The sequence below is a fragment of the Petaurus breviceps genome, unplaced genomic scaffold (assembly GCF_028583685.1).
Source record: "Petaurus breviceps papuanus isolate PSGF00001 unplaced genomic scaffold, PetGlider_PUasm1.0 208, whole genome shotgun sequence".
In the NCBI taxonomy this organism is placed as follows: Eukaryota; Metazoa; Chordata; class Mammalia; order Diprotodontia; family Petauridae; genus Petaurus; species Petaurus breviceps.
Genome location: NW_027185852.1, coordinates 30,836,862 through 30,860,619, shown reverse-complemented (window position 1 = coordinate 30,860,619; position 23,758 = coordinate 30,836,862). Strand labels below are relative to the sequence as shown.

Sequence of the window (23,758 nt, the reverse complement as noted above, 5' to 3'; positions counted from 1 at the left end):
GTCATGAGTTGGACAAGACTGAAATGACTAAACAACAAAAAGGCTCTCAGCTCCATAGATCTGGCCCAGGCTCTGTCCTGAATTCTAGTCTCATGGCCAATTAACTCTGGACATTTCAATGTGCATGTTCTGTAGACCTCCCTCTCAAACTCAACAGATACAGAACAGAATTCATCCTCTTCCCCTCTGCCCAAATCTCTTCTGAGGAGGGTGCATTTACAAGCAGAAAGTCATACCCTGGGTGCCCAGACCCCGTCCAGGCACTGGATACCCCATTCCACTCACACCCTTAAGCCCACTCTCCCCTCCTGATGGTGGCAGGTAGGGCCACTCCAGGCCCCCTGCCCTGGGGCTGCTGAGCCATCAGAACACGAACTCCTTGAAAGCAGAATCGTATTCTATTCGCAGGGCTCAGCACAGTTCTTTTCACACTGTAAACACTTAATAAAGGCTTCCATCCCTCAGTTCATCTGTAATCCTAGTAAGATAGAAGGTCTGCAGGTTTTGCCATCTGCCCTGCTGCTGCATCCTAAGCTCCTCCTCCTGGCTCTTGCTTCCCTTAAAGTCCTTCACCATCTGGCCACCATCTACCTCCCTGGGCTTACTGAATATCGGTCCCCATCATTCATGCCATTTTCCAGTCAAATTGGCCTCCCACCTCCGTGACTTTGCCCTGCTGGCCCCTATGCCTGGAATGCTCTCTTTCTGCCCCTACCTCTTGGAATACAGGGTTTCCTTCAAGACTCAACTCACAGATCTCTTCCAGGTAGACTAGCCTGATGCTCTCAGGTGTTAGAGCTCCCTTGTTTTATAGTTACTGTGAAAAATGTCAAGGGAATTCAGCTGCCCTCCCTATGCTCAGGTGATGATCCTAGAATGCTGACAGATGATGAGTGGTGAATGTGTTAACAGGGGTTTTGGTTCACGCCTTTCTGTTCCTTTACAGAGCCTAAACTCTTCTCTGATTTAATCAGACAAGGTGGGTGGAGGTGGTGCTTCAAAGGGCTAAGACTGCCCAAGAAGACCTGAGTAAGGGGAAAGGGGATGGAAGGGAGTGGGGGGTCCTCTCTTTCCCAATGGCCATGCTAGCCAGCATCAGTTACAAGGCCCCCAAAAGACACACCCCATACAATTGAAGAACTAATTCTAGAGCCTGAAGCACTCTTGAGGGAGCAGATAGTCTCAAGAGAGATGGATACAGATACTTGAAACAGCTTTGAGGAGTGGGACCTCCGGCAGAAGAAAAAAGAGTCATCTATGGACTCAAGAGAGCTAGCCTAGAAAACCAGACCCGAGAGTGTGAGAAAGGAGTAGGAAGTGGTTGGGAAGGGGAAGGAAACAGTGGGAAGAACGTCAATGCCTTAAAGTACTAGCACAGCTGCCTTGGTCCCATGCATTCTCTCCATGTGAGCCTCCCTCCTACTGTATTCTGAATTTACAGCATGGTACTGTGTGTATTTGTGAGACAATGCACCCCAGGTTTATGAGGGATAATGTTTTGCTGGATTGTTCTTACTGTGCTGCTTTGTAAATGCCATTGCTATAAGCTAATTGTGTCTACTGGCTGATTGTTAATGGGAAACATACAGGTTGGGGCTCATGAGTTATTGTTTTGAAAGTGCAGACCCACAGGGTAGCCACAGGATAGCCTGGAACCAAGAGAATAGCAGCCTATGGAGACCTAATCTTGAATGCAAGCTAAGGATCTGGCCCAGTAGGGAACGCTACACCGTTCAGGCTTGATTTTGACTCCCTACACATTTTCTGGGACCCACTGGAGAGATCCCCTTCCTTCCTGGATATCCTTGTTTTGCAGGAATCCAACAGAAACCAAAAATGGATTTTGTCTTTTGTTTTGGATTGTAATTGGATAGCCAGTTTTCCAGTGTGTTTCCTTTACAAATCAGACCATTTTCTCTGAGAGAACTTTTTCTTGGTTGAATGCTTATGTGCTGACGTCTCCTGTGTTACTGTGATCACTGGGATTACAGAAGCTGATATGAGCAGTACTGATGTTGCATTCTTGGAATACTCTACATACACATTTATTTATGAGTACATGCCCACGTCCCTGGAATGCACCCTCCTTGATGGCAGGTGCTGACGAGATTGTGTTCTCTGTATTCCGCATTGCTGCTGACATACGCTAGGTGCATAATGGATGTTCACTGGATCTGCTTCTCAGACTGGAGCTGCATCCTCCTCACCCTGACAGCAGTGCCCCCCCCCCCACCTCCCCCGCTGGCCCAGGAGTCTCCTTCTTCTGCTTCCTCACTACAACCACCCACTGCTCCCACTGGCCCTCATTCTGTCACTTCCTCCCATTGGAAGTTTATTCCATCTGTCTGGGCCACCTTGGTCTAGATCCTGGTTTTCATAATCCAGTGGCCACCAGGTCACTTCCCTTCCTTTGTCAAGGAGTTCAGCACTGGGTTCAGTCATCCTGGTCTCCCCAACTCCTGCCCTTGACCTTATGGGCTTTCCAAAACATCAGCTTTTTCACTGGTCATTACTTATGTCTTTACTCCACTGCTGCCATCTAAAGGGCTGGTCATGGCTTTGCTCTCACTATCACCCATGAACTGTGCCCCCCTCCCTGATCATACTCTCTTACACTTCCATCTTCCTCTCTGCCTCTCTCCCTTTTGGAGCTCTAAGCCCGCCATCACCTCTTCTTCCAGGCCATCACTCTTGCTCTGGCTTCATTTTCCTTTGCTCACCATCTTGAACCAAGAATGTGACCAGATTAACTAGGCAGGAGCCTCCTCTCTTGAGTTCCCTGTCTCGTTGCCATTTGTGCCCTGGCAGTGCTCAGGCCTGGGCCCCCCTCTTGCCTCTTCCTTTCCTCGCTGACGCTGCTGAATGCTGGTGGAGGAGTCAGGCCAGTCTGCCAGCTGAGCTCTCACCGCTGGGCCATCTTTCACTGGGAGCTCCAGCCAACAGAGGGCCTTCACTCCTGGCCTCCTCTTCACCGTCCTCAAAGGCAGGCTTGGGAGGCTGCTCTCGTCAGGTGACCAGTGCCTTCCCACCGACTGAGTCCAAGCTTAAATCTACCTGCCTCGACTTCTCTGGGTACACCCCTGGAAGAATGTCGGCTTCTGTGCTCTCAGCACCCAGTCCAGTCTCTGAAGGGCAGGGTCCACACTGGTGAGACTGACCCGCTGACCTCCCCTGGGCTCCCATGGCCTTGGAGTCGGGGAGAGCCTCCTTCCAGTCCTGCTTCAGATGCTTGTTTGCTGTGTGACCCTGGGTGAGTCACTTAACCCTTGCTCGGCTCCCCTTTCCTCACACGCACAAGGAGGAGGGCAAGAGGCGATCTTGCCTCTCGGCTGCTGTGAAGACGTCAGACGGATATGAGCCCTCATTACTGTCATTATTACTAATTACTCTCTACACCCATGATTCCCAGGCCTGGCCATCCAGTTTCAGGACCCCCTGAGTGTGCGTCTCACGTGGTCACCTCCTACTGCACGTCCAGAACTGAAGCCCTCCTGAAGAGGGCTCTCTGTCCGGTCACACGGTTCAGAACTGCCAGCTCATTCCCAGTGCTTGCTGTCTCATCAATGACCAATTTAGAGAAAGCACTTTGGAAATATTATCCCACTTGATTCTCACAGCAATGCTGAGAGGGAGGTGCTCTTATTAACCCTGTTTTTCAGATGGGGAAACTGAGGCAGACACAGGTGAAGTGACTTGCCCAGGGTCACACAGCTAGTAAATGTCTGAGGCTTGATTTGAACTCAGGTCTTCCTGACTCCAGGCCTGGCATTCTCTGCCCTGTATTCCCAACCAGCTGTCAAACCCTGTATGTATCTTCACCACGTCTTTCTTATAACTTTCCCTTCTCTCTAAGCACTCGTTCACCTGAATGAACGCGTTAGCTGCTGCATGGCCTCCCTGGCTTCCCTCTGCACCCAGCTGCTGTGGAGCAGGTCCGACCACGTCACACCCCCTGTTCAGGAGGTCTCAATGGCTCCCTATCACCGCCAAGATCAAAGCCAGTCTCCTCAGCTTGGCATCTCAAGCCCTGCTGCCTCTAGTCCATTTTTCATTCCCTATCCTGATGATCTCCTGGACTTCCGAATTCCCTAAGCTGAAGTCAGCTCTGACTGCCCTGCTCAGGGCATCCTCATGCCCACCTCCTCAGCCATTAGAGCCCGAGCTCCCGGAGGGCAGGGACCCTCTCATCCCCTTCTTTGCATTCCTATCGCTTAGCTCGGCGCCTGACACACAGAAGGTGCTCAATAAATGTCTGCAGATTCTGTCTCTACATTCTAGCTGAAGTGGCTCACCTGCTGCTTCCCCAGTTTGGCAGTGTACCTCTTGTCTTAGTTCATTCCTGCTTCCAATGTGCTTTGGTCCAGCTGTCTGAATGCCCTCCCTCCTTCCCTCTGCCCTCTAAGCATCTGGGGTCCCCTGTGAGGCTCCGTAACAGGGGGCCTGCCTGCTCCTGACATTCTAGAGTGCTGCGGGGTCTATATATGATGCATAGAATGTCCTCCCCAAAGCTGCTGCCACCCTGGAGGGCAGGGAGTGGTGTCCCCTGGCACAATAAATGTCTGCTGGATGAAGGAAGGGCCTTGGGGGGCAGGAGCTGGGTGGGAGGTGGGCAGTCCCCCTGTGACACATGGTGTCCTGCCAGGAGAGGGCTGGTCCATCACTCTTGTGTGTGGGTGCCCCCCCAAGGGGTAGAGGTGACAAAGAAGAGTTTCCAACTCCAAAGCAATGAGAGGGAGAGGAGAGGACGTTCAGGCCAGGCCAGGCCAGGTGGATCTGCCCCAGACTTGGGGGAAGAAAGGGCCCTGTCAGAGGATCTGCATCTGGATATGGTGAAGATTTGGGGGTGGGTGGACCATGGAGACAGGTAGGGAGCACCTCGGGACTCAGAGATGCTAGACCGGAGGAGGAGGGTGGGCCCCAAAACAATCCCCAGAAAGGGATCTGTTGCTTTAACAACAATGATGGTGCCGGCAACAGCGGCCGCTTAATCACGGGCCAGGGGTATGTGATAAATAGCAGCCTGCCTTGCTCTGTCCGTGGCTGGCTCTGGTCCTCTAACAAATCCTGCCTGCCTGCTGGTCCCAGCCTCCCTGCCTGGTGAATATTTCATCTGCGGCCTGCACTTCAGGGTGCTGCGGATAATCCCTATTAATTTAAATAATGCCGGGCCAGGCTTATCAAACTATTTATTATTTATCAGCTTTGTGTATTTGTAGCTAACAGGTAGGGGGGCCGCCCGGGACAGACCCACTCCATCACGCTGCCTGCCTGCCCGCCCGCCATCCTCCCGTGCCTTTAATTAGTAATGAGTACTAATAGGTCTCTATAGCCACCACCCTGGGAACCTGGGGCCCCATGGGCCAGGCCGGGCTGGATCCGAGGGGTCTGAGCATAGAGGGCTGATGGGGATAATGGGGGCGATTTTCAGCCATGCCCTGGGCCCATGCCCTCGACCTCTGAAATGTGGGCAGCCTCTGCCAAGCCTAGGGGACCTCAGAACCACTACCTGCCCAGCACCAGCAGGGGCCCAGGAGAATGGAAGCTCCTCGAGGGCAGGTCTTTTCCTTTATGTCCCCAGGGCACATAGTAGGAGCATAATCAATGCTCACTGATTTTTGAGCTGAATCAACATTTATTACAAGCCCTTTGGTTGGGCCAAAGATCTGCCCCAAAGAAGGGGATGCCCGGGCCAGGATGGGCTTATGGAGAACCCCGGGCTCCCCTTCCTTTTCCCCCCAGTCAAAGCCAAAAATGAGCTAGTGCCCGTCCTCAAGCTGTGTCTGCCCTGTGCACATAGAAGCGTCCATGCATCTGCCATCTAATCAGGCTTGAGTCAGGCGTGGCTGCCATTTAACACTCACACCTGCCCTTCTGTCTTACAAGTTTGTCCCTGTCCCCAGTCCCCTGGCTGGGTCAAGGGAACATATGTAGCCAGGCCTGGCTCAGCTCCAGCCCCAGCCACACCCCTAGCCTAGGCAGGCCCCTGCCCTCTGAACAAGGCAGAGCCTGTGGCCCGTGCCCAGACTCCTGCCCTCCTTAACGTGCAGGCCTCAGGTGCACAAGGAGTCACGCACCCGCTATGGCCCCTTCCCAAGACTCAGCTCAAATCCCGCCTCCTGAAGGAGGCCTTTCCCAGGCTCTCACCTGACCCTCCTCATCTCTGTCCTGCGCGTACCTAGTTATGCCTGGGAGCTCCTGAGCTACCAGCTGGAAGGGCTGCCAAGAGCTGCCTCATTTTACTCACCCTGGGGTAGCTGCTACTATTATCTCTGTTTTAGGATGAGAAAACTCAGAGAGAAATGAAACAATTTGCCTAGGGTCACATAGCTGAAAAGTGTTTGGGGCAGGATTTGAACTCAGATCCTGCTGATTCTGGGTCCAGCACCACACCCAGGGCATCCCCTAGCTGCCTAGTCCTGTAGGACAGAGACCTTGTATTTCTGCCTCTCTTTGTATCTCTGGTGCTTAGCCCAGGATCTGGTATACAGTAGGCATTTAAGACATGCTTGTGGGCACAAGGGAGCACCCACTCACACATATACTCAAGACTATGGGGGTGTGGACAGCTCCGTGCGTGCCTGGACACGTGCTCGCAGCTCTCCCCCTCCCCTCCAAGGCATAATCCCAGACATTCACACAAAATTCACTCCAGAAATGAACCAAGTTTGGACATAGTATGGGGTTTGGTCCTAGGCACTGAGGAAGATGGCTCACACCTGCACCCAGGCTCTCAGAGGCCTCTGCTTCAGGACTTCCAGGGGTGGGGAGCTCACCACCTCCCCAGGCACACCTTTAGGACAGCTCCAGTCTTAGTGAATTTTCCTGCTCTCAGGCCTAAATATGCCCCGTCCCCCATCCCACTCTGGGTTCTGCCTTGGGGGCCAAGCAGAGGAAGGCTGACTCCTCCACGTGAGGGGGTGGCTACAGCTCTCCCTTCCCCTCCCGAGTCTTCTCTTTCCCAGGCTAACCAGGCCCAGCTCCTTCAAAGGATCCTCTTTGATAATGGCCTCCAAGCCCTCTCCCTTCCTGGCTGCTGCTCCCTGTATCCTCCCGCTCCTCAACATTACTCTTACCCCACAGCACCCAGGACAGAAGTGCCTCCCTACTCCTGGGCTCTGCCCCCTGAATGCGGCCCAAGATCCCCTCAGCTTTCTCTGCTTCCATGCCATACCACTGACCCGTGCCAAGCTTTTGTTCCACTGATCAAAATCCTACTAGAGACCTTCCATACTTTTTTGGGAGGAAAAAGTCTGACATGTACCAAAAATATGTACACCAGTTCTTTTTTTGGTAGTGAAGAATTGGAAACTAAGGTGCTGCACTGATTGGGGGAAGGCTCAACAGATTATGGCAGGGGAAAGTGATGGAATACTGTTATGCTGTAAGAGATGGTGAAGGGGGTGGTTCCAGAGAAACCTGGGAAGGCTTGCACGGACTGATGCAGAGTGAAGTGAGCAGAAATAGGAGATGAATTTATGTAACAGAAACACTGTAAAGGCAAACATCTCTGAAAGATTCAGATCAATACAATGACCGACTGTGAATCCTGAGGACCAACCAGGGAGGCTGCTCCCCACCTCCTGACAGAGAGGCGACTGTGCTGACGGGCAGGATGGGATGTATGGAAAGTTACTTTGCTAGACTGTTTACTGATTACAAGGATTTTCATTTTCTCCCTTTTTTTTCAGCTGGGGAGATGGGAGGGAGAAAAGATGCTTAACAATGGAAAAAATAATAAATAATAATAATAAACAACCCTGCTTTTGAGCTTTGGCCATCTGATCAGTCCCAGACCCATTTAACTTTGCTAGTCTACATTCCTTTTTCTCACAAGGATATGCCCCTATTCCTGCCCCACTTCCCCAGATAAAAAGACTGACCTGTGGTCAGTCCACAAACATTTATTAAGCCCTTATTCTGCCCTAGGTGCTGGGGAAATAAGGCACAGGCAGCCCCTGGGTGCTGTGTCCCAAGGCTTTCTCACTATGCCATTTCAAGTAGGCCCAGCCCTGGACTGCGGTTGGGGAGATGGGGGGAAGCCCAGGAGTTGGGGCCCCTGGCCAAAACCTCCAAGCGCAGCTTAAGAATTCACTGTGTGCTTTGGCACCGAGGTCACCAAAGCCAAAAATGAGCTAGTGCCCGTCCTCAAGCTGTGTCTGCTCTGGGTGGGGAGAGCTGCACCCTGTGTGCACATAGAAGCGTCCAGTGTGTGCCCAGAAGAGCCCAGTGTGAGCACAAACGTGGCCACCAGCCACAGACGAAATAATCGCTACATGATTGAGGGGAGGCTCTTTCAGCTAGAGGACTTGTGAACTGAAGGAAGGAGGGCACAAGCTCAATTCTTAAGGAAAAGGGACTGTAAAAGGCAGAGGAGAAGAGGGTGGTTGTTGCAGGCCCCAGGGATGGCTTAGGGAGAGATGGAAACAGCAAGAAAGCCAGTCTGGCTGCAGCGCAGCAGACATGGAGGGGAGAAGCTGGAAGAGGCCTGGAGAGGTAGGGTGGGAGCAGACTGAGAAGAGCTTTCAACACCCCACAAAGGAATCTGCTTTGAATTCCTGAAGCAACTAGGAGCCAGTGGGGTTTACCGAGTAGAGAAGGAACAGGGTCAGACCTATAGTTTAGTAAGATGGGACAGAAAGGAGAGCAGTTAGGAAGCCATGGCAATTGTTCAGGCTAATATGTGTATGAGCCAGGATGGTGGCTCTAGAAGTGGAGAGAAGGGGGCAGAGAGGGAAGAGTGGAGGGTGACACCTGGGTAACCCAGGGGAAGGGGTACCCTCGATGGCAGCAAGAAGCTGGGAAGAGGGCCAGGCTTCAGGGGAAAGAGAATGAGTTCGAGATGCCCTTGGGACATCCAGCCCAATGCCTCCCCTGAGCCTGGAGCTCAGGAGAGAGATTAGGGCAGCATGGACAGACCTTCTCAGGATGACTGGAGCCATGAGAACCGGTGGGATCTCTACGGGAGAGAGCACAGAGGGAGCAGGGTACGGAACCAGAACGAGCCTTGGGGGAGCCAAAAGATGAATATCCAGTAGAGAAACTCAAGACGGTGAGGCTGAGAGGGGCCTGCCTTAGAGCCCTCCTCAGGGTCAGCTGGCTGCAGCTTTGCAGCCTTGAAGGCCAAGTCAGAGTCTCTCCTCACAAGGTCCTTATGGTTCCCCTTCAGTTCTTTCCTTTAATCCCCAGGAGAGTTCTGAAAACCCCAAGGCCAGGCTGAGGAGACTGAGGGGATGAAAGGGGCATCTGGACAAGAATCACAGAGTAGTAGATCTGGATGGGAGAGAGATCTTGGAGGCCACTTAGTCCAGCCTCTTTATTTTACAGATGGGGAAACTGAGGCCCAAGGCAAGTGACCTGCCTAGGGTCACACAGTCAGCAGGTTGTCTGGGGCAGGATTTGAACGCAGATCTTTCTGACTTCTCATATCTTGGAGCCCAAATTGGTGGCAAGAAGAGCCACAGAAGGGGTGGTCCCAGGGAGCAAAGGTCCAACCCTGCCTGATGCCCCTGAGGAGCACCAAGTCTGCTAAGTGCCTAGCTCGTGCTCTCCATCCAGGAGCCCACGTGGGTGTGGGCCAAAGCCTGACAATTATGCTCACGGTGCCGATCTCCAAATCCATATGTCTTGAGGCTGCCAGTACATCATGGTGTCAAGTCCCTGAATTGGGACATCCATCAGAAGGCCGGCATCATCCCATGTGGCCACCCGGAGCCCGGCTGGGCCAGGAGGCTCAGAGTCGGGGGGAGGCCGGGATGCCGAGGGGCCTGGCCTCTGGAGACCACTGGGCCGGGGCAGGGCTGTGGCCCGGCTGGGGTTGGGCAGGGACTATGGGCTGGGCCCCAGGGTGCAGAGGGAGCCCCCCAGGTGGCTGCCAGGCTTGGTCGCTAACACTCTGCGCTGGCTGTTCTTAAAAATTTATGACTCTGTTGAAACATGAAAAATAAGGCGGAGGAGCGATCATTAGCGCAGCCCTGCCCCCCCTCCCCGGCACCCTCGTAAATTGAGATTTATGGCTGCGGCGGGCGGGTGGGGAGGGAGCGGCCCAGGCGGTGGCAGCGTCACAGCCCTGTCTGTGTCTGTCGGAGGCTTCAGTTTATCACAATCTACACAGATTATGGGGATGAATACAGGGCCGGCCCCCAGCTCTGTCAGAGCCTTCTGTAAACAAGAGAATAAGCGATGGGAGGCAGAGGGCCCCGGGCCCAGGGAGCCCGCAGCCTGCACAGCCCCCTGCTCAGCCTCCAGGGAGGGCAGCTCAGCCCTGCCAGGCCACCCTGGGGAAGGGGAGCCTGCCCTGGCCTCCCCCAGCCAGCCGGGGAACAATGGCAGCATCGGGCCTGGGTCCCAGCCCCCTCTGCCTGAGAGGCCTCACTTAGTGCTGTCAGCCCAGCCATTATGGAATTGGGGTTTCATTTACACACTAATTAAACATTACAGCTTGTTCACAATTACAACGCGGGGATGAGGGAGTAACTAATTACTGAGGAAATGAGCTAACATTTATCTCTTCCAGGAGGAGGAGGAGAGCATCATCCCGGCCCAATGCCCTCCATGGGCCCTCTCCCTTCAGCGGCCTCCCTAATCAGGTGGCGGGCGGACAGGGCCAGGGTCCCCCTTCCTCAGCCCAGGGAGGGGGCATCACCCCAAGGGCCCAGGTTGGCTGTAGGCACTCAGGATGGCAACGGGCCCAAGGGGGGACCAAGGAGGAGGAAAAGGTGGGCTGGAGGGCAGTAACGGCCTGGCCAGCAGGCCGTGTGGCCCCCGCCCCAGGAGCAGGGCATGGTGGGGCATCCTGCATCTCAGATCAAGGACTGGGGCCCCAAGGGGTCTGCGCCGCTCATCCCCACATCCATCTCCGCTGCTGGACAGGCAGAGTGACCTTGATCCCTCTCTCCAGGGAAGAATTAGCATCAGAGCCGCGGCTGGGGAGGGCAAGGAGAGGAGAGGGAAGGATTCCAACCTCCCCCTTCCCCAGCTCCAGCGCCTGCCTCCCTCCCCAGAGCGGGGTCTGGGGAGGGCTGGGGGACAGAGGAGACTGGGGAATTTAATAATAGTAACACCTCAGTCTCCAAGCTTGCAGCCTTCCTGTCTTTGGGCCAGAGGAAAAAAAGGGAGAAGAAAGGGGAACAGTGGAGAAAGCCTGAACCAAAGGGAGCCGGCCGCTTAGAACTGAGCTTCAAAGGGGCCCCGGCTTCTGGGGCCTAATTGTACTGACCCCTGGCCTCCGCCTTCAATCAGTGCCGCTTCCCAGCTCCTGCAGCCTGGCGGCCTCCCCGCCCCTCACCTAACTAGCAGCCATATTCTTCTCATTAGGCCTGAGCCTGGCTGTGGAAGCCACCCCCAGCCCCCAAACCGGGGCCTTGCACACACACACACTCACACGCATACTTTGCCTGGGGGGGGGCAGGGCAGTGTGCGTGCTCGGTGGGCAGGCCTGATGGAACAGCAGCAGGGTGAGGGGCACGGGGGCTGGAGTGACTTGGGCCTGCCCTGGCCCCCACGGCCTCCAGTCTTGTGGCCTCAGGACCTCTGGGAGCTGGCCCTGCAGGACCACTCCTGACAGCCCTCACTTGGCTGAGCGGGTCCTACACATTCCCAAGCCTGTCAGTGGATGCTCGTTCCCTGTCCTCTGCATGTCCTTTATGTGTGTGTCTGCATGGCTGTCTGCCTCTGGCTGGGAGTTCCCAAGGGCAGGGACAGGGATGGTACCCTGGGTATGATCAGGGTACTGGCATCTGGTCCTGGTGATGGCTGTAGCAAACTTCTGCCACCCCCTATGGACAAGTGCTGCCCGGCCAGGCCTCCATTAGCTTCTGCTCAGCTCAGTGTGGCCCAGCAGGGAGGAGGTGGGCACAATCGGGGGTCTCCCCATAGCTGCTGGTCCACAGCTCTTAGCTGGAAGTTATGAACAGGTGCCTCCCGTCCATGGCCCTGGTGGGACCCCAGGTGTGGGGACAGGAGATTAGAGCACCCTGGGATGAGGAGCATTCTGGCTGGGGGCATTCTGGTATCCGTCCTGGGCAGAGGTCTCCCTTTGTTCCTGAGGCTGGAGCTCCAGCAGGGATAAGGGCAGAGAAGCGGAGGCCAGGGTATCAGAGGGGCCCAGGGGTCCTGAGGCCTCCCCACATCTCTGGGGGTCAGCCAGGGCGTGTCCTGGTGTGTTCTGCCGGGAATCAGAATGACCTTCCAAGCAGTTGCAGGGGCCCAGCTGGCCAGCTTGCTCTCGCTGACATTGTCTCTCACCTTAACCCACCGCTAATGACTTGCGAATATCGACGGAAAAGGGAAGGGCAGAGTTGGGGAGGGGGGAGACTGGGGGGTCAGGAGGCAAAGAGACCGAAATGAAGTTGAGTTATCTCCCATCTGGAGCTGAGCTCCTAATCCTCCAGCCCCGAGGAATCCAATGAAGCCCCTTATCTGCCCTGTCAATCACTGGCCGTGTGCGCGCACACGCGTGGTACATGCACACACATGCACATGCGGGCACACTCCCCGCCTCCCCGGCCCATTATTCCTCCAGCAGGAGAGTCAGGAGCCGGGGAGCGAGGGCCGGGTCCTGCCAGATGGATGCAATTTGCATAATATCAGCGGTGAAGGCTGCAAGATCAACAGGGGTCAGGACGCTGACATGGGCGCACAGTCTATCTGCGAGCGCTAATTTGGCCGGCATTGATCTGTCTTGCTGATTTCTTTGTCATTTACGTCGGCGATGGTTTGACAGGAGATACAGAGAGAGACAAGGGGAGGCCGGCGGGGGCCGGGGGGAGCAGAGAAACAAAGATTGTAGTTACCGATGCCTTTAACACAGACAAAAAGATGAGCTCTGCCTGGGGACGCCAGCGGCCGCAGGCCCCCGCGGCTGCTAATTACCCCAGCACTCAGCGTTCCTCTGGGGCCCCGTGCCAGGGCCGGGGAGGTGGGGGGCAGGAACAAGCCCCTTCTGCCCCTGCCCAGCCGCTCTGGGACCGAGGCCACCCAGGGGAGAGGCGGTGATGGGGTGCGTCTCTCCTAGTGGGGCCCCTACTCCCTCCTCCCTGGCACCTCAGGGGTCAAGACGCTTCTCTCCTGATCCTGGCGCCCAGTGCAGAGCCATCATCCAAGAAAACTGGCCTGGGGCCTGGGGAGGCTCTCCCACCCCTCAGAGAGAGCTCCTCCGCCCTATGGTCCTCTCTGAGGGGCCGACCTGCTCCAGGCCTCTGCCATGACCACATATGGGGCCTTGGACAAGCCAGCTGACCCTTCTGGTCCCCAGGTTCTTCATCTGGGACTGTCTATAATGCCCATCTTCTGTTTGGTCTTTAAGCCTTTCACAATCTGATGGGCACCTTTCTACCCATGGTATGCACATACACCTAGTCTATGATTCGGTCTCTCTGTTGTTCCCCACATAGCATCTCTATCTCCCACCTCTATGCCTTTGCCCTGCTCCTTCTCCGGGCCTAGAAATGTGCTCGCTCCATTAGAAGGTATGGATACAGGCCTCCTGAGTACAGGGACTGTCTGACTGGGATAAAGGCTGCTATCCCTCCTCTTGCAGAAGACTGGCTCCCCCGCTCCTTCCAGCCTCTGATCAACAGCCTTGGGCTCTTCTGAAGGGGGTTCCTTCCGGGAGGAGGGCCTCCCTCCCTCCCGGCAATCCCATGGGCTTTCACTGGGGGAGACCCTCCCTTAGGGGCCCAAAGTGCTCCTCTGTGGCCTTCCCTTCTGGCCAGGTCCAGGAAGGGGACCAGCTGAGCACTGGCTGGCCTGGACGCCCGTCTTTCTTTGTCTCCCTCCCTTCTTTGTCAGAGGCAGGAGAGAGCCGAGCTTCCTGCTCGGAGCCTGCATGATCAGAAGGGACCCCCTGCTGGCCAGCTATGGGAGGGGGGGCAGCGGGCAAGGACACGGAGGAGACCGGACAGACGCAAGCAGGCTTTGGTGTACACTAATCCCCTGGCCCGAGGCCCTTCACAGGGCCCCGACAAACTTCAAGGAAGGGAGGCAAAGGCATCCTTCGACAGAGAGCCTCATTATCGCTCTCCCCCCATGCAGGCGGGCGGGCGCGGAGGGAGGGACCGCCGTGTGCACAGAAAAGGCTGTCACTGTCCTTTCTTCCTTTGGGTAAAAGCCCATCTCCCTGAGTCTGCCCGCCCCCGTTCCAGGCTGACACCTCTCAAGGCTGCTAATTAGATCCCCGCTGCCTCTCTAATGCACTCTGACAAGCGCCCTCACACGGGCCAGCTGGGTCTTGGTACTGCCTCTGCGGTGTGGACACAGGGTGCCCTGGCACAGGGTCCAGGAACGAGGTCTGTTGGTGCAGCTTCCGGCTGCCCCCGGGCCCTCTCATCCTCCTCTGGACATCAGACACACCGAGTCTGGTCCTAACCACTCTCTGGTCCCTCTGTGGATCCCCTCATGGCAAAGGGCAGGGGTATGTGAAGGACAGGCCTCAAAAGCAGATGAGACTGCCAAGGCTGCCCTGGTAGAGCCTCCAGTTGGGAGGGACATAGAGGCGGCTGGTCCAAGCCCTGCCTGAGGAGGACGTCCCAGGAGGGAGGACCCACTGAGGCCTCTGGGCAGCCGGGCCATGGCCCACAGTCAGGAAGGTGTTCGTACATCTGCCTCAATGCCTTCAACCAGCCAGCTCAAAAGCACTGATCAGCTGCCTACTGTGGGCCAGGCCTGATGCTGGGGAGAGAGACAGAAACAAAGCCACCCCTGCCCTCAAGGAGCTTATGCTCTGGAGAGAGATGCAAGTGCACACACACAGAAATGCACACGTGTACACACACGTGCACACACAGAAACGCTCACATGTACACACATGCACACACATGTGCGCGCACACACAACATACAGCCTGTTTATGCAGAGCTTTAAGCTCGGCCAAATGCTTTACGTGTACTGTATCTCATCGGATGATGAGATCCTCCTAACAACCCTGTCAGGAAGGTGCCATTCTGATCCCCATTTCATGTATGAGGAAACTGAGGCACAGAGAGGTTAAGGGACTTGCCTGACGGCACACAGGTAGTAAACACCTAGGTGAGATTTGAATCTGGATCTTCCTGACTCCTGGCATGGTGAACAAAGGAGAGAGCTGGACCTGCCCTGGCATCAAGAAGACCTGAATTCAAATCCTGCTTCAGTCACTTGCCAGGTGACCCTGGGCAAGTCACTTAACCTGTCTGTCTGCTCAGTGTCCTAGAGTGTAAGATGGTGATTACAAAGAAAGGGTCATTAAGAATAAAGCGAGATAATATTTGTAAAGTGTTGGCACAGTGCTTGGCACACAGACGGCTCCATATCCACTACCATCCATTACTGGCCACCACGTGGTATCTCTTCAAGTAAATGACACCTGTATTCATGCAGGGGCACGCATGCTCTCACACACGTGCACACACCTGTTACATGCAACACAAACACGGGATCATTCGGTCCAGAGCCAGGAAGGGACTGCTGGGTAAGGCCAGCGTGGTTCCAACACAGAAACGCAGACGCTGATAAAAGCTAGCACTCCCAGCATTCAGATTTGCCCAAAGCTTCACAAGTACGATTTTACCAGATCCTACAACAGCTCTGGCAGGTAGGCGGTTTCTTTACTCCCGTTTTATAGATGAAAGCACTTGAGGCTGAGGGAGGTTGGTCACATAGCTAATAAGTGTCTGAGGTCAAATTTGAACCCAGACCTTCCTGATTCCAGGTCCTGTGCGCTCTCCATTACACTATCTAGATGCCAATAAAGATATGATTATTTATAACAAGTTATTACATTACAATTATATTTTATAAGGTGTAGTAAGCCTGGAAAGGTAGGTCATGGCCATGTTGTAAGGGGCTTTGGGAGCTGACAGAGGCCCTGGCATTTCTTGAGGGTGTGGTGGAATGATGGCATGGTGAGACTTTGGCTTTAGGAAAATCACTTTGGAAGCTGGGAGGAAGATGGGCTGCAGAGAGGAGCCTGGAGGCAGGGAGCCCAATAAGGAGTCCTCCGCAATAATCCAGGTGAAAGAGAATGGGTGGGGGCCAAATGTGGAGAAGGAGACAATCAGAGAGAGGCAAAGCCCCAACTGCAAGGACTCAATGACTGAGTGGAGATGTAGGGTGAGGGAGGAGGAGCCCAGGATGCTTTGAAAATGGGTGATTGGGAGGATGGCTGGCCTTTGCCCAGAAATAAGTGAGCAGGGGAGAGGTGGTGGCTTTAGGGTAAAGACACTAAGTTCTATCTGGCCAGGCCTAGCTTAAGAAGCCTACAGGACATCCAGTTCAAGGTGCCTAAAAGGCAGGTAGGCGGTGATGGAGGACTGGAGCCCTAAGGGTCTGAGAGAACCTTTGGTTGGATCATGGAACAGAAAGGGAGCCCAGGAAAGAGGCTTGGGGCGACTCCTCCAGTCAGGGTAGAACACAGCTGATGAGGCAGCAAAGGGGACGAGGGGGCTCCAGACAGGGAGGAAGCGATTCACAGGGACGCTTGGCAGCGGGAGCTGGGGGTGCAGTGGATGGCACTTGGGGTGAGCCAGCAACCTCGAAGAGTGCAGTTTCAGTGGCCTGATGAGGTGGAAGCCAGACTTCAAAAGGTCAAGAAGTGAGAGGGAAGAGGTAGGGGCAATGATTGTGGAAAACCATTTATTTTTTAGAATTTGCCTGTGAGAGAGGGAATGAAAGTCACTGGCTTAGGGGATCAGGGGGCCTTTTTTAAAGGATGGTGGAAACTTGGGGCATATCTGTAGCAGAGGATGAGCAGTTCAAGAGGGAATGATCTCAGTTTAGGGGGCAGAGACGACTATGGGTGTGGCTGCCAGCAGACGGCAGTCCTAAGCCGCCCCAGTAGAGGCCTCCTTCCAAGCTGACTTAGTGCACTCAGGGGCCACTATTCTTGCCTCCTGCCTTTCCACCAATTCCAATTCCTAATTGTGTAGCCCACCAGGGGAGTATGAGAGCCACCCTGGAAGCTGGGGATGCCTGGTACGTCTACGGCATTCTGCAAGAGGGAGCCTGGCTAAGCAGACGTGCCAGTAGCTCTTAGGGATTCACACATCTCACAAGACAACCTTCCTATCTTGCCCCATGGCTAAGCAAAGGCTGAGTGGCTAAGGAAGGGGAATCTGGCCATGGCAATGGTTCTACTGGCTTCTCTCAATTCAGTTTTTTAATTACTCAGTCCTTCTAGGGTCCCACCATAAATGATGCCCAGAGAGTTAGAAGAGTTTCTGCAACATCCTGGGGAAGCCATGCAGACAGGCAAACTTGGGGGCAGTAGGAAGACATGATACACCAGTGAGTGAGCCAGGGACAAAGAATTCAGCTTAAAGCATTCCAGTTTTGCTAGAAGTTAGCATCCTGGGGTCATGGGATAGGAGTTGGCAGGAAGCCATATCATAGGTCATTGAGGCCAGCACCCTCTTGTCCAGAGAGGGCACCTGTGTGGCTTGCCCAAGGTGACACAGAGAGTGATCTCACATTGTCTGAAGCCAAACCCAGCATTCATTCCACTGCCTGAAGGGAAAGCTTAGAGTTAGCTTTATGGAAGCAGCAAGACTTGGAGGGCCTAGGGAGGCTAGAGCGGAGGGGCCCCTTTAGGCAGAAGGCCATCCTCTGCTTTCTGATCCAGAGTTGGACTCACCACCTTTATCAGATAGGCTCCCAAAGACTCTTGGGCTGCATCCAGAAATGAAGGACCCCTCTAAGGACAAAGACTGGCCGTGAGGCAGTGTGGCTGAGGATGCCACAGTTGGTCCTGGCTTCCTGTCTCTGTGGGGGGACCCTTCTGGTCCCTCTCCCTTCCTCCCTACTGCAGTCTCTCCCTGGTCCCAGGAGTTCTCCAGCTTCAGGAGTCTCTCTACCACCACACCCCCCAGCTCACCTCCTCTGAAATACAGTGGCACGGGTCTCCTTGGTCTTCCTATGTTCCATTTCCCAGCCGAGGGCATTCTCACTGGCCATGCCTGGGCCTCTCTCCCTCCTCATCTCAGCTTGCTGCCCTCCACGGGAAGCTGTTCCCAATCCCTCTGCATGTGTGCACCTTCCCTCTACTGACCCTGTCTGTCCTCAGCTGTTTGCTCGCTGGCTCTCCTAACACACTAGGAGCTCCTGGGGAGCAGGGATCCTCAATCCTACCATTGGGCCTGGTGCCCAGTAGGCACTCATCGCTCTTCCTGAAGCCGGTCTTTGTCCCCCTCTATCGTCCCTGCCTTTGTCATTTACCTAATGCATAGACAGTTCTGGTCAAGTCAGTTCAAGAGGTCCCTTGCCTCAGCCTGGCATTCAAGGCCCTCCTTGAGCTCATCCCGTTCTACAACTTTCTCTTCCCCTTTCCTGGCCCAGCTCCTTACACCCCAGCCAGGTGAGGCATCCAGATCAGGCCCTTGCCTGTCTCTCCTCTGGGTCAGGTCCTACCCCTGCTGGACAAGAGGAGCCCCAGGGGAGGGGTCTGATGTCAGAACTACAAACCGAGGCAGCTCAGCTGGGCGCCAAGGGTCCGTCAGAACCCCTCCCTGGCATGGTAGCTCCTTGAGTAGTTCATTAGAATTGTGTCACCAAGTACATATGCCTGAGTGGACAGTGACGGGCGATGACCCCTGGCCCAGGGACCGGGAGACAGTCCCCATCAAACTCCCACAGTGAGACCCTTTTAACACGCACAGTGAACTCAGCGCATGGAGAGTTGGAGCTCATTAAAACTGCCGACTCCGTGAGCACGCCATTAACCTCACTGCTCCAAACTCGTGCCTCGCCATCTCCTCCTCTCCCTGGTCTAATTAGCGCCCCAAGCTAGCCCCCTCCCACCCCCAGCACCCTCTCCTCCAGAGATGGGGCGGGAGCGGCCAGTGACCCTCTCAATGGGTGAGGTGTCCCTCCTGGACTGTGGGGGACAAGGAGATGTGGGCAGGGCCAGATCCTAGGCAGTCTATTTGGAGGACCCCATTAATGGGCATCGTGGGCCCAGGTTCCTAAACCCCAGATGGGGGCACCAAGGACCTTTTAGCAGAAAACCAGGGCTAGTGCCTGAGCCTAATGAGGCAGCCATAAGTGGCATCATGTGGGAGGGGGGAGGAAGGGGAAGCAGTAGGCACAGGGCAGGCTGGGGACATTAAGAGAAGCCATGCCTCAGGCACCACAGAGGGGAAGGCAGGCGAGTACCCTACCTGGGACCTTTCTCTCGCTCCAGATGCCAGGAGAAGGGTGTAGGCCTGAGTACCCGTGTAGCACCCCAGTGTTGCCCTAAGCTTGTGGAGATGAGGAGGGAAGGAGGCAGGCAGATGGGCACCAGCTGGAAAGACTGGAGAAGCAGGGGATGGGAATGAGAGAATCAGAAGAAGCCAGAGGGCACTATGGCTGAGCCGCACCTGCCTGAAGAGCCCCTCCACAATGCAGTGAGCCAGTGAGTGGCAGTCCAGCTGTTACTCTGGACCTCTGGGGCGAGGCTGTCACTGTCTCCAGAAGCAGCTGGTGAGTTCTAGCCAGCTCTGAGGGTCAGGAGTTTTTTATTTTATCACTTGAAATGGGCCTCTGCCCCCTCTGCCCCTGTACCTCATTGTGCCTCTGGGCCACAGCAGACAAGGCTGGTCCTGCTCCCGAATGACAGCCCTCTGGGTGGCCGGCACGGCCCCTGACCTGCCTCTTCTCCACACCAAACACTGCCAATGCCTTTTCACGTGGCCTGGTCACCTGCCCAGAACCAAAATTTAGGCCCCAGAAATGCTCTGACCAACACCACCAGAGCCCAGCCAGACTTCTGCATGTGGGGCACGGAGACCCACAAAGACCAAACCTTAGCACCTGCCTTCCTCAGCGCAGCCCCTGCCAAGGGGGTGCTCAGGATACTCTGCCCAGGCCCAGCTCCTCCTCTTCTCACTGTCCCAGTGACAGGGAGACCCTGGCTGGAGGACGCCCCTCACCCCGCCGGAGGACCCCCTTCTGCCCCCTCCCCCCGATCTGCCAACCCTTCCCCTGTGCACTCTGACCTCTCACTCTCTAATGAACAAAGTTCCTTTCAGTCATTAGACCGCTTCCTCTTTTGCTCCATTCACCTTCTGGCCTTCCAAAAGATCTGATCAACCTGTCTGGCCTCCTGGATGCACCTTCTCTCGTGCCCCCTAACTCACTGGTTGTGGTGGGAGAGTCAGAACACTCCTTGTTCCCCATTGCACAGTGCAGGAGTCAGGAAGACCTGAATTCAAATCCAGCCTTAGATGCTTACTAGCTGTGTGACTCTGGGAAAGTCACCTCTGTATGGTGAGGGAGGACAAGATGGATGGCCCTCCCAACGTCTTCCTGCCCAGGCCCCATGGCATCTGAATGCGGGTCCATCCATCCACAATGACCTTCTGCCACATCTGCCATCATGCCCACCACAGCCCTGGGTGTAGGTCCTACTATTACCATTTTACAGGCAAGGAAACTGAGACTTGTTCAGTGGTACACAGTCCAAGAAGTGTCAGAGACAGGGCCTGAACTCAAGTCCCCCCAGCCCCAATTCCAGTGAAGTGCCAGATCCCCCCTCCAGCAGCTCTCCTCTAAGAAGCAGGGGAGGAGGGAGACACCCCAGGCAAGGGGGACACATAGCTCAGAAGCTCATATGGGAGACAGAGTTGTGTTCAGGGCCACCAGTCAGGCCAGTTTGGGCCCAAGCAGACATGAAGGCCCAGGCAATGGGCATACCCACAGGTCCTGTCCTCAGGGCCACTCCCTCTCCACTGAGGGAGAGACAACCTGTACAGAAACACAATGTGGAAAACTCTTGAGTTGGGAGCCAGAGGACCTGGGTTCAAATTCTGGCTCTGACCTTGGGCTTGTCCCTTTAAATCTCTGGGTCTTCATTTCCTCATCTGTAAAATAAGGAGTGAGGTTCTGATGATTCCCCCCCCACCCCAGCTTGATGTCTACACTCCTAAATGAATAAAAGATGGTTTTGGGGAGGGGGGGAGTCTGCTAATAACCAGGCACATCTGGGAGCCCCAGGCACGATGGGGGAGGGGATGGATGGGAGGAAGATACCCAAGTTGAGCCTTGTAAGAAGCTGAGGACCCTGAGGGGTGGAGGTGAGGAGGAGGGCATTCTATGCTGGAGAGGAGAAGGTAGCACACAGAGTCTGGGGGCTGGGATACATTGGGAGGAGGGCAATTCTCTAGAAGACCCTCAGAAAGGCTGGCTGGGGTTCCTAGGACCAGGCCTGGGGTGATGGGGACACACCGAAGGTGTATGGACAGGAGAGTGTGCCTGGAAAGCCTTCTCCAGAAGGACGGGCTAGAGGTCAGGCAGGAGGAGGCTGTCCAAAAGGCCGTCAGACTGAGTAGCTACGATGCTGGGGACCCTGGAGAGCAGCTTCATTTGAATGAAGCCAGATTTCAGGGACAACATGTAAGAAGGAGAGAAGGCAGAAGCAGCAGGTGAAGGTGAGTCTTAGGAGGATCTGGCTGTGAAAGGGAGAATTCAAGTGAAAATACTGGATTAAAAAGACATTTACATGTTCACCATGTGCCACGTACTGTGATGGCTTCTGAGGACAGAGACAGCAGGGAATCAGCCATCCTTGCCTCCAGGCAAAGGACTCTGGCCCTCTCCTCAGGTCTGGAGGCAGCAGGGGAAGGGCCAGGAGATAACAAGAAGCTGAAGGCCACCAAAGGAAGCACTGACATCGGGACAGGGAGAGAGGGCGTCTGGAGCAGACCAGGGCAGGGGGATCAAGGGCACAAGGAGAAGGGTGGTGGGAGCAGAGCTGTGGAGGAGGGGGGGCCAACACAGGGCCTCAAAACCACTCTGTGAGGTAGGTGCTACTTTACAGACGAGAAAACCGAGGCAGACAGGAAGTGTGAGACAGAGAGAGAGAGACTGAATAGAGACGATCATGATTGTATTAAGGCATTTCGGAGTTCTTGGGGAGACTGTTGACCATCAGGGAAGTGAGGAGGGCAGGGCCTGTGGGTGTGCCCACTGCCTGGGCCCAAACTGGCCTGGCTGGTGGCCCTGAACACAACTCTGTCTCTCCCATGAGCCTCTGAGCTGTGTGTCCCCCACGCCTGGGGTGTCTCCCTCCTTCCCTGCCTCTTAGGGGGGAGCTGCTGGTGGGGGGGACACTTCACTGGAATTAGGACTGCCCTGATACTTACTGATAGTCCTAGTCCAGGGTGCTGTGTAGGGCAGCCTGAGGACCATAGTGGCAAGAGAGTGACTGGAACAGGAAACCGTGACTCTGAAAAGCTGAACCTGCCCCTTGGGGAGGCTCAGTGCGCTATCCACCCAGCTCAGTCCTGGTCCTTATTAACTTTTAATCGGTAGAATGGCAGAAAATAATCCAGAAGTCCTAGTGGACCAGCTAGGTGGCATAGTGGATAGTGCTGGGTCTGGAGTCAGGTAGACTCATCTCTCTGAGTTCGAACCTGGCCTCAGACACTTATTAGCTGTGTGACCCTGGGCAAGTCACTTTGTCCTGTTTGCCTCAGTTTCTTCATCTCTAAAATGAACTGGAGAAGGGAATGCAAAACACTCCAGTATCTTTGCCAAGAAAACTGAAACAGGGTCAAAGAGAGTAGGACGTGACTGAAAAATGCCTGAACAACAGAAGCATAATGGACCACAAACCTAATACAGAACTCTCCCTTTCTCTCCTATTCTTGGTCTTGGGGAAAGGGATGGGGAAGCCCTGATTAAAGCAAACATGAATCCCCACTGCTGGGTGGGCAATGTCCTTGTCAGGTGGAAAACACAGGCCGGAGCTGGGTAAGGGGGCAGAGGCCCCTTGGTGAGCATGGTGACCTGGGTCAGGAAGACCCTGTGCTCAGTGCACTTACGGGCTCTAGGGCCTTTCACCTCTTTCAGCCCCAATTTACTTATCTACAACACGGGGATAAGCTCCATCTCTACCCCTTGCTGCCTTCAGTCTGGCCATCTCTGCCCTGAGTTTCCTGGCTCTAATGGGTGAGCTTCCCACACCCAGCCTGGCCCTGCCCCGGGCTGGTCAGCTCCCCTTCATGACCTAGGAGAGCTCCCTGAGGGCAGGGACCGTCTTGCTTACTTAGACTGCACCCACAGTACTTAGCACGGAGCCTGGCATACAGCAGGTGCCTAACCAGTGTTTTACTGAGGCAGCTAGGTGGCGCAGTGGAGACCCAGAGCCGGCCTTAGACTCAGCAGCCCAGAGGCTTTGGGCAAGTACCTCAGCCCACCCCAGACTCAGAGTCCTCAGATGTAAAGTGCAGCGCATAAGCACCCTTCTTCCCTCCCTTCCTCCTTCCTTCTCTCCCTCCTTCTCTCCTTCATTCCCTCCCTCTCTTTCCTTCCTTCCTTCTCTCCTTCCCTCCCTCCTTCTCTTTCCTTTCTTCCTTCTCTCCTTCCTTCCTTCCTTCCTTCCTTCCTTCCTTCCTTCCTTCCTTCCTTCCTTCCTTCCTTCCTTCCTTCCTTCCTTCCTTCCTTCCTTCCTTCCTTCCTCCCTCCCTCCCTCCCTTCCTTCTCTCCTTCCTTCCTCCCCATTGTCCTGACCCCACCCACATGGCTTTTTGGATGGTGACAGCTCATGACTGACCCCACCCTGCACTGATGCTCCTCACCTTGGACCTGTGTACCTGGGAGGGCCTGGCCTTGGATGTTCCAGCCCACTTCCATGGGAGCCAGGAGGCAGGACAGTCTCATCTCCTGCTTCTGGCCCCATCGAAGAGTGGAGAGGGCCCAGGCCCGGGCCTATGTGTGGTCAAGGACACGAGGCCCTGAATTTCAGGGAGCATGCGGTGGGGTCCTCTCGCCCCCCCCCCCCCCCCCCCCCCCCCCCCCCCCCCCCCCC

At 55.2% G+C, this 23,758-nt stretch overlaps 1 protein-coding gene across 1 annotated transcript in view; it reads right to left on the bottom strand.

The window, feature by feature from the left end:
* LOC138165418 (ERI1 exoribonuclease 3-like) overlaps window positions 1–23,758 on the bottom strand; it is a 367,493-nt gene that overhangs the window by 13,794 nt on the left and 329,941 nt on the right.